Genomic DNA, 13,121 nt, shown 5'->3' with positions numbered 1-13,121 from the left:
TAAATGATGCTCAATTCAACAGTCATGATTGTAGTCAATCTTGACTACTTTTTTACTCAGACCCCACAGCCAATCCAAGTTATCATCTACCCACCTTTAAAAATATATCCCAAACAAAAATATATATATATATCCCAAATCCATCTCCCTGATAACACCCGAAGTTCAACTCACAATCATCTGTTGCCTCAAATATCACAATGGCCTAACTGGTTGTTCTGGTTGCATCACTCTTGCCTTTCAAAGTGTATATGTTAGATCAAGTCACTTCCCTGCTCAAAACCTCCCAAGATTCCTATCAAATCTAGAATAAACTCCAGACACTTAGTCAAGTCTTATAAGTCCCTAAGTTATATAGCCCCAGGCTCCATCTTCTACCTGTTTCCTATCATTCATCCCTACCTTGTTGACTCCATTCTAGTCCTTTCTTATTTCTTAAACACAGCAAACATACCACTGCCTCAGGGCTTATGCTCATAACCCAGACAGCTCCATGGGATGCTTCATATCATTCAGGTCTCTATTCAAGTACCACTACCTCAAAGGACTACCTTAAACACTGAACTTCCTTTTACTTTGTTTACATTTCCTTTACACTACCTATTGTGGAAATGCTATAATATCATATCCATTTATTTAATATCTATCTTACTAGAAAGTGAGCACCAATGATTTTTAAAGTAATCTCTAGGGATCCCTGGGTGGCGCAGCGGTTTGGCGCCTGCCTTTGGCCCAGGGCACGATCCTGGAGACCCGGGATTGAATCCCACGTTGGGCTCCCGGTGCATGGAGCCTGCATCTCCCTCTGCCTGTGTCTCTGCCTCTCTCCCTCTCTCTGTGTGACTATCATAAATAAATAAATAAATAAAAAATTAAAAAAAACAAAAATAAGCAAAATCTTTAAAAAAAAAATAAAGTAATCTCTATATGCAACATGGGGCTCAAACGCAAGACTCAGAGATCAGGAATTGCATACTCTACCAACTGAGCCAGCCAGGTGCTCCTGAAAGCAATGATTTTTGACCGCTTTATTCACTGCTGTATTCCCTGGGCTTAGAACAGCACCTGGTATAATGTACGCATACAATTAATATTTACTGAATGAAAGACTATATATATATTCCTTCTGTTAGAAGGCACAAGAGACAGAATGCTGGTTTTAGTTTTTATCTGACTCTGAACGAGGACTTAATCTACTGATATCGCAAAAGACTAACTGTCCAATGAACTGCCTGGATAAATCACAGGCATACACTAAAGAACCTCAAGAGGAAAAGATTTTTGTCCTAGAACTGACTTCCTCTGGCATAAAATCATTATATCTCAAGACATTTTTACAGAAACCTCTACAATATGTTTCTCAAACCACATGTAATATGATAGAAGCAGCACATTACAGCAGTACTAAAAGATCTTGTTCTGGGAGAGTTACATGAAAATGCCCAAGGACCTTATTTTGTTCATTCATCACTGTATCCTAAAGCCAGTACATAATAAACACTCAATAAACTGAAGTGGTTTAGGGAAAGCAATGGGTTCTGCTTTGAAAGAATACACTGGGCTCCTAAAAAATCAAAGGAAATGCTGATCAGATTTAAAAAGAGATGGGATGCCTGGGTGGCTCAGCGGTTGAATGCGGCTGAATGCCTGCCTTCAGCTCAGGGCATGATCCCCGGGTCCTGGGGTCAAGTCCCATGTCAGGCTCCCTGTGAGGAGCTTGCTTCTCCCTTTGCCTGTTTCTCTGGTCCTCTCTCTGTGCCTCTCATGAATAAATAAAAAAAAATCTTTAAAACATAAAAATAAAGAGAGAACTGTCCTGGGGCACCTGGGTGGCTCAGTCAGTTAAGCATCTGCCTTCAGCGCAGGTCATGATCTCGAGGTCCTGGAATTGAGCCTTGCATCAGGCTCCCTACTCAGTGAGGAGCAAGCTTCTCCCTCTCCCTCTGTCCCTCCCACTGATCACAGTCAGTCTCTCTCTCTCTCTCTTTCTCTCTCTCTGAAAGATAGTTTCTTGTTCACTTGAAGACAAATCTCTGATTTAGTAAGAAGCCTAATCTCGGGGTACCTGGCTCAGTTGGTAGAGCATGTGACTCTTGATCTCAGCTGTAAATTTGAGTCCCACGTTGGGTGTACATAGAAATTACTCAAACATAAAATCCTTAAAAAGAAAAAAAAAAAAAGCCTATTCTAGAGTTAAGTGAAAAAACATAAAAATGGAATTTGTATGTGAGGAAAGTAACATAAGTTGAGAATTAGAAAAAAATACATATACATGTAACAAAGTTGTTTATACATACTTTCAAAAATGGATTTTGCATATTCTTACCTCCTATAAGGGAGGTCACCTGCTTTGCTCAAAAATTCTTTTTTTTTTTTTAGGAAATAAGAGAAATTAATAATAATAGAAAATCTGTATTATGTACTTGATACAGGACATAAATTATGCTAAGCACATTATACATATTATCTAGTTCAACCTTTTAACAGCCCTGTATTATCATCATTTTACAGTCAAGAAAACCAAAGACCGTAAGTATTTTGCTAAAGGTCACACAGTAAGTAGCAAAACTGGGATCTGAGCCTAGTCAATATGATTTCTGAGTCCATCATCTTAATCACTATTTAGGATTTTCAACAAATTGAGGGAATATATACCAATATGAAGGCTGGGACATTTGTTCATTACTAAGAAGAACAATTACACAATGCTTTTATTTGGCTAGATGCATATTACAATAATCAATACCCCATTAACTAACATTTTGAACGTGTGGAATATACTCTAGTAAAAGTTTTCTGAGTAACTAAAACATAAACAATTATTTTCTTGATTTTAATCTGTTAGAAATTACCTATAGTAATAACAGCATAGTACTATTTTGTCTAAGCAGAGTATATGGAACACAGTTCCACCTTTATTCTGTTGATTTCTAAGTACAAAACCCAACTTTACATAGTACTGAAGACACAAGAAAACAGTTGGAAAGTACAAATCCAAATTACAGTCCCTTGAACTCATTCTGCTGTTATTTTCATTTTCACACCTTTGTAAGTGATCCTTCCCTACCTAGATGGCCCCTCTAAACCTTACTGAGTAACTCGTATTTATCCTTTAAGACTTGGTTCTTCTCCCTTGCAGAAAGCTATCCTTAACCTTTCCTTTCTATCCACAGATTTAATAAATTTCCCCCTTCTCTACCTAGGAGAAATGTATTACACTGTATATTGTAGTTGTTAATGTGATGTTCCTCTTACTAGATGCACTACTTTCTGAGGCAAGGAAAAAAAAAACTTCTCCCAATATAAGCACAGAAATGGAAATGAGATAACCATTAGAAAAATGTTAATTGGGTGAATGAGAGATGAACATAAAGAATACTTGTTTTTATTTGTTTTTTAAAGTAGGCTCCAGGCCCAGCGTGGAGCCCAACTTGGGGCCTGAACTCATAATCTAGAGATCAAGATCTAAGCTGAGATCAAGAGTCTGATGCTCAAGCCACTAAGCCACCCAGGTGCCACAGAAAGAATACTTGTTAAACAGAATTAAACTTTATCTACATTCATATATTATACACACACACAATATTAAGTTATATCTCTCCTTTTAGTTTCAAGGTGATTACCCTTTTTTATTTCATATGCTTCTGCATCTAAATTTAAACTTCCCAATGTGTTGTTATCACTTAGCTTGATGAAATCTATACCTGAGATTTGTATCCTCCAATCTTCTTTGAAGGCCTTTATACTGTACATATTTTCATTAATATACATAATTATTATGTATAATAACTAATTATACATGATTGATTCACTCCTCCATTTTCTCAAACGTCAGAGTTAGCAGGTTCTTCTTTCAAAGACAATCTTTTAAATTCTCTCCATTCAGCCCTAAAAGGCTTTTTATATTAGTAAATATTTAAATTCTGGTGCTGCCATTTTCAGCAGTGCTGAATTTAAAAAAACATATCAGGGATCCCTGGGTGGCGCAGCAGTTTGGCGCCTGCCTTTGGCCCAGGGCGCGATCCTGGAGACCCAGGATCGAATCCCACGTCAGGCTCCCGGTGCATGGAGCCTGCTTCTCCCTCTGCCTGTGTCTCTGCCTCTCTCTCTCTCCCTCTGTGTGACTATCAATAATAAATAAAAACAAAAAAAAAAAACAAAAAAAAAAACCATATCATAAGGACTATCTCCTCCATATTCTAAATAATGTCATTTATATTAAGAAGCCAACAATATAGCTACTTTCTAATCTGGCACTGTCCACCTGTGGTCTTAGGACATAAAGAGAATAAGAAGAATGATTAAGGATCAAGTATGAGAAATATAAAACAAGATTAAGTCAAAGATTCATGATCTATGGGACTATAACATAAGATACAACAAAAGATAAATTAACCAAAGTTTTGCTAGTTGATAGAATTCACTCATAATTATAACTGTCAGCCTTTTTATAGAAGGCTAAATTCTACTTTACTAACAATTATTTCAAATCTCTACATTCTGATTTACCTTTATAATAACAGGAATACTTTCTTTTTCTACAGCTAATTTCTATACTCATCATGATTACCCTGCTCTGTATCATAGTTTGTATTTAACAACAGAAGCAATGGAACGGACTCTCAAATGTCCACAATTAGAATTTCAAAATTCAAAACAGGGCAGCCTCAGTGGCTCAGCAGTTTAGCACCGCCGTCAGCCCAGGGCATAATCCTGGAGACCCCAGATCGAGTCCCACATCGGGCTCCCTGCATGGAGCCTGCTTCTCCCTCTGCCTGTCTCTGCCTCTGTGTGTGTGTGTGTGTGTGTTTCTCATGAATAAATAAATAAAATCTTTAAAAAAAATTTCAAAACAATGTTATTTCATACTGTTCAAGCTGATTTTAGACCAAATTCAACTCCTGTTCAATATCAGCAGGATTATCTTATTTCTTTGGTAACTAGATCCTGTTAGAAAACCAAGAACAAGAACTCGAAAATGTTTTTACCATCTTGTCAATAGCACTTAAAAAAAAAAAAAAAAAAAGACTATAAGAGATACATTATTTCTTACTTGTACATTAGAAAAATGCTGATAAGCTTTTCTGGCAAACGAAGGATCTGTTTGCATTTTTCGATGCAAACATCTAAAAAGCAGTGAGGCTAATTCTACTCCTTTCATTTCTTATAGTTTGCAGAGGGAACCCCTATGGACAGGTAAAATAGATCAGAAATGGTTTAATTCCACTTATCATCAGATACTTTTGTTTTAAAAATTATATAAAACTTAGCTATGGAGAAATAATTCCCATTAAAGAGTAAAAAGAATGCACACCCTGACATATTTATGAATAAAATGATATAATATCTGTAAGATTTGTTTCAAAATAACCAAAGCAGAGGAGAAGACAGAGAGGCCAGTAGATAGGGATACAGTGTGATAGCTGGGTGCTGGTAACTGCTGATGCTGGATGTTGAGTATACAAGAACTCACTGCACTATTCTCTTCATATCTGTAGGTTTTAAATTTTCCACACTTAAAAAAGGAACAAAATAAAATGGAAAAAGTATACAATTCTGTCATCAACTTCCTTAGGTCTAAGACCAAATGACTAAAAACTATGAAAAGCAAAACCAAGTAATGCAAAAATAAGATTTTATAGATTCTTCAAATATACATGAAGACAATACAACTCTTGAAATAACAAGGGTATTAAATTTCTGTTATCACTTAAATCCATAATTTATTATGTTGTGTCAACATCACACTGCCATTAACAACCCCCAATGAGGCAGTCACTAAAACACTGATTTCTAAAACATGAAATGTAAAATTGAGTTACTGTTAACTAAGGAGACAAATCATAAGTATGAAAAGCTAACCTCTGCATACAAAAGAATATAAACAAAAAAAATTACAATTTAAAGAAAAAAATTTAAAACAACAAAATAACTCAAAACAAAAACTAATTTCCCTCTTTTATGGCAACCAGGCTTAGGACATCACATGCCTCTAAAAAGGCTGACACAAGTAGACTTCACAGCAGTCATCAATGGGCTCAGACCAACAAACATAACTCAAACAGCAATGTTTAACTAGAGATGCATCACCTACACATGCGGTAAAACTTCTCCACAGTGGACAAGTAGATCATTTTGGCAGGACGGAATGTTGCCACTTCTTTATTTGTAGGTCCTGGAAGAAGACTTAGGATAAAATCTCAAGTGGTACTACTAAGGCCATAAAGACATAATGCCTATCAAGACATAGGGAAGTTATGCTTCATATTTTAAAACACTACTCAAGAATATGACATGAAAATTGCTTCTGATCCTTAAAGATTCTGAATAATTTCTTGTGATTGTTTTTAAAGTTATGAAGTATCTCAAACATCCAAGACTATATAAATATGTAACTATATGCACAGATATACACTACACACGTGTATATGTGTTATTTTAAAAACCCACAAATTTACTACCCAAGTTAAAAAATCAGAAAATATTAAACTTTACACAAATTTACATGACGTCCCTATACACAGGCCATGGCAACCAAGAGAAGAGACAATCAGCCCATTTTTCTTCAGATCTTTCCATTATCTTACCGAATCCTGTAATCTGTGCTATCAAAACACCTTTCTGAATTCCGTTCTTTTAAAAATCCAGTTATTTTAAATTTCCAGTAGTAGATTCATGGGTAGTCTGTCAAATGGTCACTGCATTTTACCTCAGAAATGTTTCCTGAATGGATATACACCCCAAAATGACATTAAGACCTTTATTACAAATTCACTACAGAAATATACTGAATACAAGATAAGCAATACAAGGGAAGTATGCCTCCTTTTCAAAAACACCAGATGATACCAAATCACATCTTATAGCTACAAAATTGCACAGAGAGTGGGAAGACTTTATAGCTTCCTAAGAATTAGTTATTGGCAAAAACTCTGCAATTAAGTCATGAAACCTCAGCTTCAAGGAATATTCTTCCCTCCTCCTTCCCCTTTTGAAAGCCTCCACCATCACAGAATCCTTAGCTTCAACTGGATTAAAAATCTCTTCAAGAACAGAGATCATATATTACCCATCTTTGTGTCTCCTGTATAGAATTCAGTCAATAATATTTGTTGTAATATAAACTCCAGTAAATGAGTTTCAGAAGCTTCAGTCCCAAAGCAAAACTGGAAAGAGAAGAGTTTAAGAATAAAAAGGAAAAGAATAAAACTATAAATATTTGTGCAGTATATTTTCTTACCACCTAATTCAGAATCATGCACTAACACTGCAAAAAGGTGTTTGTGAAGAATAAAATGCATGACCTTAAAGTTCTCCTTACTTTCAGCATACTAAAAATTCACAAAATCTTTCACCTTAAACTCCTATCATCTTCATCCCAAACAAAGCTCTATGCATTTTAAATGGCTTTCAAATGAGATCTAAATATAAAAAGGTTATACTTCATCACAATTTAAGTTCCTGAAATTGTATGCATAATTTGTGTGATTGTGCTTAAGCTCACTTAACAGATTCTCAGGATAACTGATTCAAAAAACCTTTAAGAACTACTAATCTAGCATATCAAAAACATATTATTTTCCAGAGATATACAGTTAATGTATCCTACGTCAAGTATTTTTCCCTATTATTCACTGACAGAATCCTTACTGCAAAATTAGTCTTTAAAGAACTCCTTTAGCCCAGCCAAAAAGTTCCAATCTTCACAGCAACGTATAGCAACAATTCCCAGATCCAAAAAAGTTTACTCACAAACGCAAAAAAAAAAAAAAAAAAAAAAAAAGGAAAAGAGGTTATACTGTATCACAAAATTGCCACGCTCTTATTTTTTAAAAAGATTTGGGAGAGAAAGAGGGAGTGAGCACACAAGCAGAGGCAGAGGGAAAAGCAGACTCTGTGCTAAGCAGGGAACTGAATGCGGGGCTCCATCCCAGGACCCTGGGATCATGACCTGAGCAGCGGGCAGACACTAACCAACTGAGCCACCCAGGAGCCCCTTGCCATGCAAGGTTTTAGACTGCTAAATAGACTTGTATCCTTTCATGGTAAAATGTCTAGGATATGTAAATTTCCTCCAAACTGAACAGACTTTTTAGAAAGTTTTAGTTTCAATTCCACACTGATTTGTCCTCCTTGCTGGACTTAACAGCTACCACTGTCAAAGGCCAAATCCCCTCATATGTACCCAGGTTGTTTCAACAGGGTCACCTTGATTATTCTCAGCCTAAGGCAGGGACCACTTACTGAGTAATTATTCAATAAACGTCTGCTGAATGAGTAAGATCCTCCGTCCCATAAAGCGAGCAGCCAGCCCCATACAGCTGCTCCAGGACGAGTTCAAGCTCTAAAAGACTTCCCTCCCTCAAGTATAGAAGCAAAGTATCAGTCATGCTGATGCCTTAATACACAAGAAATGATGTGGTCGTGGATGCCGGTTTCCTAGCGGCCACCCTGGATCCCGGCATGGGTGTAGACACGCGCAGCCTCTGGCACATCCCGTGCGGCCAGTCGCACGTGGCCCTACCTTACCGGGGACTCAGACGGTGACAGGACCTCCAGAGGCCTGCGGGGAACACACCCCTGGACCAGTAGTCTCAGCACTGGAGGTCCAGCCCCAACTTTGTCACCAAGTTTAAGCGTGACCTTGGAAAAATCATCTATGCCTCAATCTGCGCCTCTTATGAGCTGGAAAAAACATCCATTCTACCATCTTCGCACCGAGATGCAGGACCCCACGGAAGCACACAGGCTTCTCCCCCGGTGGGCGTCCACACCGCGGCCCCCCCTCCCCCGTCCCGGGCACCAACTGTTCAGGGGACCAGGGCTGGCCGCGCTCGACCCCACGCCGAGGCCACACGGTGCACACCACCGCCATGACTACTCGTCCCCGACCAGAAGCACTGCGCCCCGAGCTCCACGACGCACACAACCTCCGGAAGGGAACATCCCGGATTTCATTTTAAAAACGCGGTGCCGTGTGAGGGAACTCCAGCACACTCGCACGGACAGGCGCCAACTCTCCGGAACACTTTCCTGCCGCGCGTGCACACAAACACGACCGCGGCACACCAGTACACCATCTGTCTCCCAGACCAGAAGCACGGCTCTCCTGGTCCAAACTCACCAGGAACATTCGTTAAACTTCCACCAGCGACGCGGGCCGAGAGTGCCGGGTCAAGCACCCCCACCCCAAGCCCACCTCCTGGGCCACTCTGCGCGGCCGTGGGATGGGGGGGGATGCTCCCGCCGCGCCTCCGCGACGCGCCAGCCGACCTGTCAGGGGCCGGGGCGACTCCGCCTCCGCTCCCGACTTTCCCGCCCCCTCCCCGGGTCGGGAGCCCGCCCACCAGGGGCACCCCTTCCCCCTCGCCGGGAGGGACTTCCCGGTCCGCGCAGGATCCCCTCGCCTCCTCCCCTCCCCCACCCCGCCGCCGCTCCCCGGAGAGGTCCAGGTCCGGGAGCTGACAGTGGCTCCCGGGCCGCTGAGGCTCGCCCGGCTCCCGGAGCACTTAGGCCCGAAGCCTTGGCGGGCGGTTATGCTCACCGTGTCAGAGGCCGCGGCCGAACGAGAGGAGAGTGCAGGGAAGTGGGGAAGGGGGGCGGCCGCCAGCAGGCTCCTCCGCGTCCCCGGGTCGGCGGCCGATCCCTGCCGCCTGTCAGAAGGCGGCCCGCGGGTGCACGGACCGGCGGAAAGGCGAGCGAGGAGAAGAGAACGGCATGCGGCCGAGCAAGGGCCACCGAGGGGAGGCGGTCCCGCAACCAAGACGGGGATCGTCTCCCCCTCCGCAAAGCGAACCCAAAATGGCGGCGGGAGCGGCGGCGGCAGAGCGGCGGCGGCGGCGGCTGCTGCTCGGGAGGGAGGGCGGGCGCGAGCGAAGGGCGCCTCGTGCCCCCCCACCTCCCACCAGGCCCTCCCCGCGCCCCCCCCGCGGCCCCCCCCGCCCCCGACTCGGGCGGCGGCGCGCGCCCGCCCGCCCGCACACGCCGGACAGTCTCCCGGCTCGCCGCTCGCTCTGCCCCGGCCCCCGCCTTCGGCCGCCTGGCCCGCCCGCCCGCACGGCCCCCAGTTCCCCCGCGGCCCCTGTCAGGACAGCCGGGCGCGGGCCCTCACGCATACCTTCGGCGGCGCGAGCCCCGGCCTCCTCCTCCTCCACCGCCTCTTCTTTCCTCCCCCCCTTCCCCGCCCCCACGGCCACCAACCGCCGCCACAGCCGCCGCCGCCGCCGCCGCCCCCCCACATGCCCTCCGCCCCTCGCGCGTGCGCCTCCCACAATCCCCCCCGCCGGACCGTTCCATTCCCGCCGCCGCGGGAGCGCGAGGGGGGAGACCCGGGCCGCGGTGGAGCTGTGCTGACGGCTGGGGCTGCCGAGGGGCGGCCAGAGGTCCACACGACTCACCTCCGCGGCCGCCACTCCGCGCCGCCCAGGCTCGCTTTCTCGCTGCGCAGCCTGGCCGCGTGGGGATCGTCGAGGGCGGCCCTGCTCCCCTCCGCGGGCGGGCGGTTGGAGGCCGCGGCGGCTGCGCGGTAAGCAGCTTCCTGCCCTACAGCCCGCGCTCGGCGGTCTTCTGCGGGGAGCTCGGGGAGCGGCCGGCACGCCGTGAGGAGTACGGTGCGGAGAGCAACCCTGCGACCCCGGCGCGCACCTCGCGGGGAAGGCTTCAGGGACGGCGGGACCGAGCCCCCGCGAGGTAGGCAGAGGCGCCCGGGGCCGGCGGCCGTCCTCGGAGCTGGGACCGAGGGGGCGCCGCTTACAGCTGCGTGCCGCCCAACCTACCCAGGCTTCCCCGCCCGAGGGGGTCGCGCGCGTTCCCCTGGGGTGGATGTTGCACCCTCACCGCCTCGGGCAGCTTGGAAGCAGGAGTCTTTGTAGCTGGGCTCCTATCTCCCCGGTCTTGCGTGCCCTTCAGAAAGTGGGTTTTTCTTGGTTGTGTATCAAAAAGGAACGAAAAAATAGGCATCAAAATTGGTCGACCCGAAAGCGGCCTTCGGAGTTGATGTTGACACGAGTTGGAGTTGTTCAGTCGGACACGAGGCACTGAAGGCAGAGCCGAGTGCGCGTTCCCAGCTTGGGCGATGCGGGTCGGCTGTGTGGCTCCGGTTGTGGCGCGTGTCCTGCCCCCCAGCTGGTCCACAAAACCGTGCTGACCCGAGGCCTGTCAGGTTTCTGCGGCTCCTGGCGCAGCTGTCTCAGAATTCTGCACGAACACCCCAGTGTTCTTAATGAGTAAGTTCAGGAGACTTATGGACTGTCAAAACCCAAAGTCTGCCTAATTCAGTCTGTTTCGTTTCATCCGGAGGGTTTCCCTTTCCTTTGCTTCTGCGAACTTCTAAGAGTCGAGGGGACACTTTGAAAATCAGTCTACTAGATTGACCTCAAAGCCTTATTCAAGCTCTGAAGTTTAAGCAGACATTTCCCCCCATTCTACATTTCCATGTTTGATCAGGTTTTGTTTGCTTGCTTTGTTTTCTTAAGGTAAAGAGCTTTAATGACCTCACTCTGTCTTTGCTTTTCCTACCCGTGTCTTTTTTTTTTTTTTAAAGATTTATTTATTTATTCAGGATAGACATAGAGAGAGAGAGGCAGAGACACAGGCAGAGGGAGAAGCAGGCTCCATGCCGGGAGCCTGACGTGGGACCCGATCCCGGGACTCCAGGATCGCGCCCTGGGCCAAAGGCAGGCGCTAAATCACTGAGCCACCCAGGGATCCCCCCTACCCGTGTCTTAAGTCTCAGTTCGTTCATGGAGCCCACTTAGGTTTGCTTTGGGTCTTTCTTTAATGGTGTCAGATACGCAAATGTGATACCCTACCAACATTTTTAATTTGACGGCAGGGACTAGATCTAGCACTTCTTTTGTATGGTTGTATAGCCCTAATGCAAAGTGAATGGTGGAAATGTTGAAAGAATGTTAGATACTTAAAATCTAAGAAGGGAGAGAGAATTAACGTTTGTGGAATGCTATGTCTGGAGAACACACATTCCTGCTTGATTCTTAGAATGACACTTTGAGATAGATCATCCTAATCCCCGTTTTATACATGAGAAGCCTGAGGCTCAGAGAAGTCCAGTAACATCTTTACATTTTGCTTTACCTGTCCTAAAAACCTTTTTCACTGTATCGCATTGTCTTCATAGTAAAAATTTGTCATCACCAACATAATTATATATGTTACAAAGAAAAGCCACTTAATGGGATTCCATTGCACCAGTATATAAAGAGAAGAAAGTTACTTGCTTGTGGTCCCTGCCTTCATCTGGCTTTCCTGAATTGTCGCCTAAGTATACACAAGATAGTACCCTGTTCTTTTGTATAAGCTTCAGTGCCTATTAAGTCTCAGTAAAGTGACCTTTTCTAATGAATGAAACCTGAATTACTTGAACCAGGAAAGGTATGGAAGGCAGAATAATGGTCCCCCAAAGATGCCCGTGGCCCAGTCCCTGGAGCCTGGGCATATGTTATATTACATGGCAAGAGGGAATTAAGGATGCAGTTGGAATTAAATTTGCTAATCAGCTAACCTTAAAATAGGGAGATTATCCTGGATTATGTGGTAGGCCCACTGTAAGTACAAGAGCTGTGAAAAGATGGAAGAGGGAGAAGAGTCAACATCTGAATGCTGCTATGTGACAAAGCCTTGACCAGCTGTTGCAGGCTTTGAAGATGAAAGAGCAGCCTCTAAAAGCTGCAAAAGTCAGAAAACCAGGTTCTCTACTAGAGCATCCAGAAAGAACACAACCAAACATATACACCTTGATTTTGTTCAACTACAGAACTCTGAGATGACAAATTTGTGTAGTTTTATGCCACTAAGTTTGTAGTAATTTGTCACAGCAGCTGAAAACTAATGCAGAAAGAGGAGCCAAATCATGATTGACCTCCAGAATACCTGCTTTGGATTGTGGTTTTGTGTTTTAATTCAAGAGTTTGTTTTATTTTAGGATTTTATTTATTTATGAGACAGCGCATGAGCAGGGGGGATGGGAGGGAATGAGCAAAGGGAGTGGGACAAGCAGACTCGCGCTGAATGTGGAATTGGATGCGAGGCTTGATGCCAGGACCCTGAAATCATGACCTGAGCAGAAATCTAGAGTCTGATGCTTAGCAGACTAAGCAACCCTG

At 44.4% G+C, this 13,121-nt stretch overlaps 2 protein-coding genes across 15 annotated transcripts in view; one reads left to right on the top strand and one right to left on the bottom strand.

Moving 5' to 3' along the window:
* Positions 1 to 10,247, bottom strand: part of ASH1L (ASH1 like histone lysine methyltransferase) — a 181,961-nt gene extending 171,714 nt beyond the window's left edge. For 2 of the 5 annotated variants that reach the window (XM_035719089.2, XM_049112566.1), the window contains exon 1: positions 9,545 to 9,678. The gene's annotated coding sequence lies outside the window, so the exon portion shown is untranslated. Of the gene's footprint in view, positions 1 to 9,544; positions 9,684 to 10,117 lie in introns of those variants that run through there. The other 3 variants (XM_035719088.2, XM_035719090.2, XM_035719091.2) reach the window with 3 other exon arrangements.
* Positions 10,248 to 10,525: 278 nt separating this feature from the next.
* DAP3 (death associated protein 3) overlaps positions 10,526 to 13,121 on the top strand; it is a 34,191-nt gene continuing 31,595 nt past the window's right edge. For 6 of the 10 annotated variants that reach the window (XR_007412027.1, XM_025430927.3, XM_025430923.3 and 3 more), the window contains exon 1: positions 10,526 to 10,689. The gene's annotated coding sequence lies outside the window, so the exon portion shown is untranslated. Of the gene's footprint in view, positions 10,690 to 10,941; positions 11,226 to 13,121 lie in introns of all 10 variants that reach the window. The other 4 variants (XM_025430924.3, XM_025430922.3, XM_025430920.3 and 1 more) reach the window with 3 other exon arrangements.

The sequence above is a fragment of the Canis lupus genome, chromosome 7 (assembly GCF_003254725.2).
Source record: "Canis lupus dingo isolate Sandy chromosome 7, ASM325472v2, whole genome shotgun sequence".
NCBI lineage: Eukaryota > Metazoa > Chordata > Mammalia > Carnivora > Canidae > Canis > Canis lupus.
This window is presented reverse-complemented; position numbering and strand designations above follow the sequence as displayed.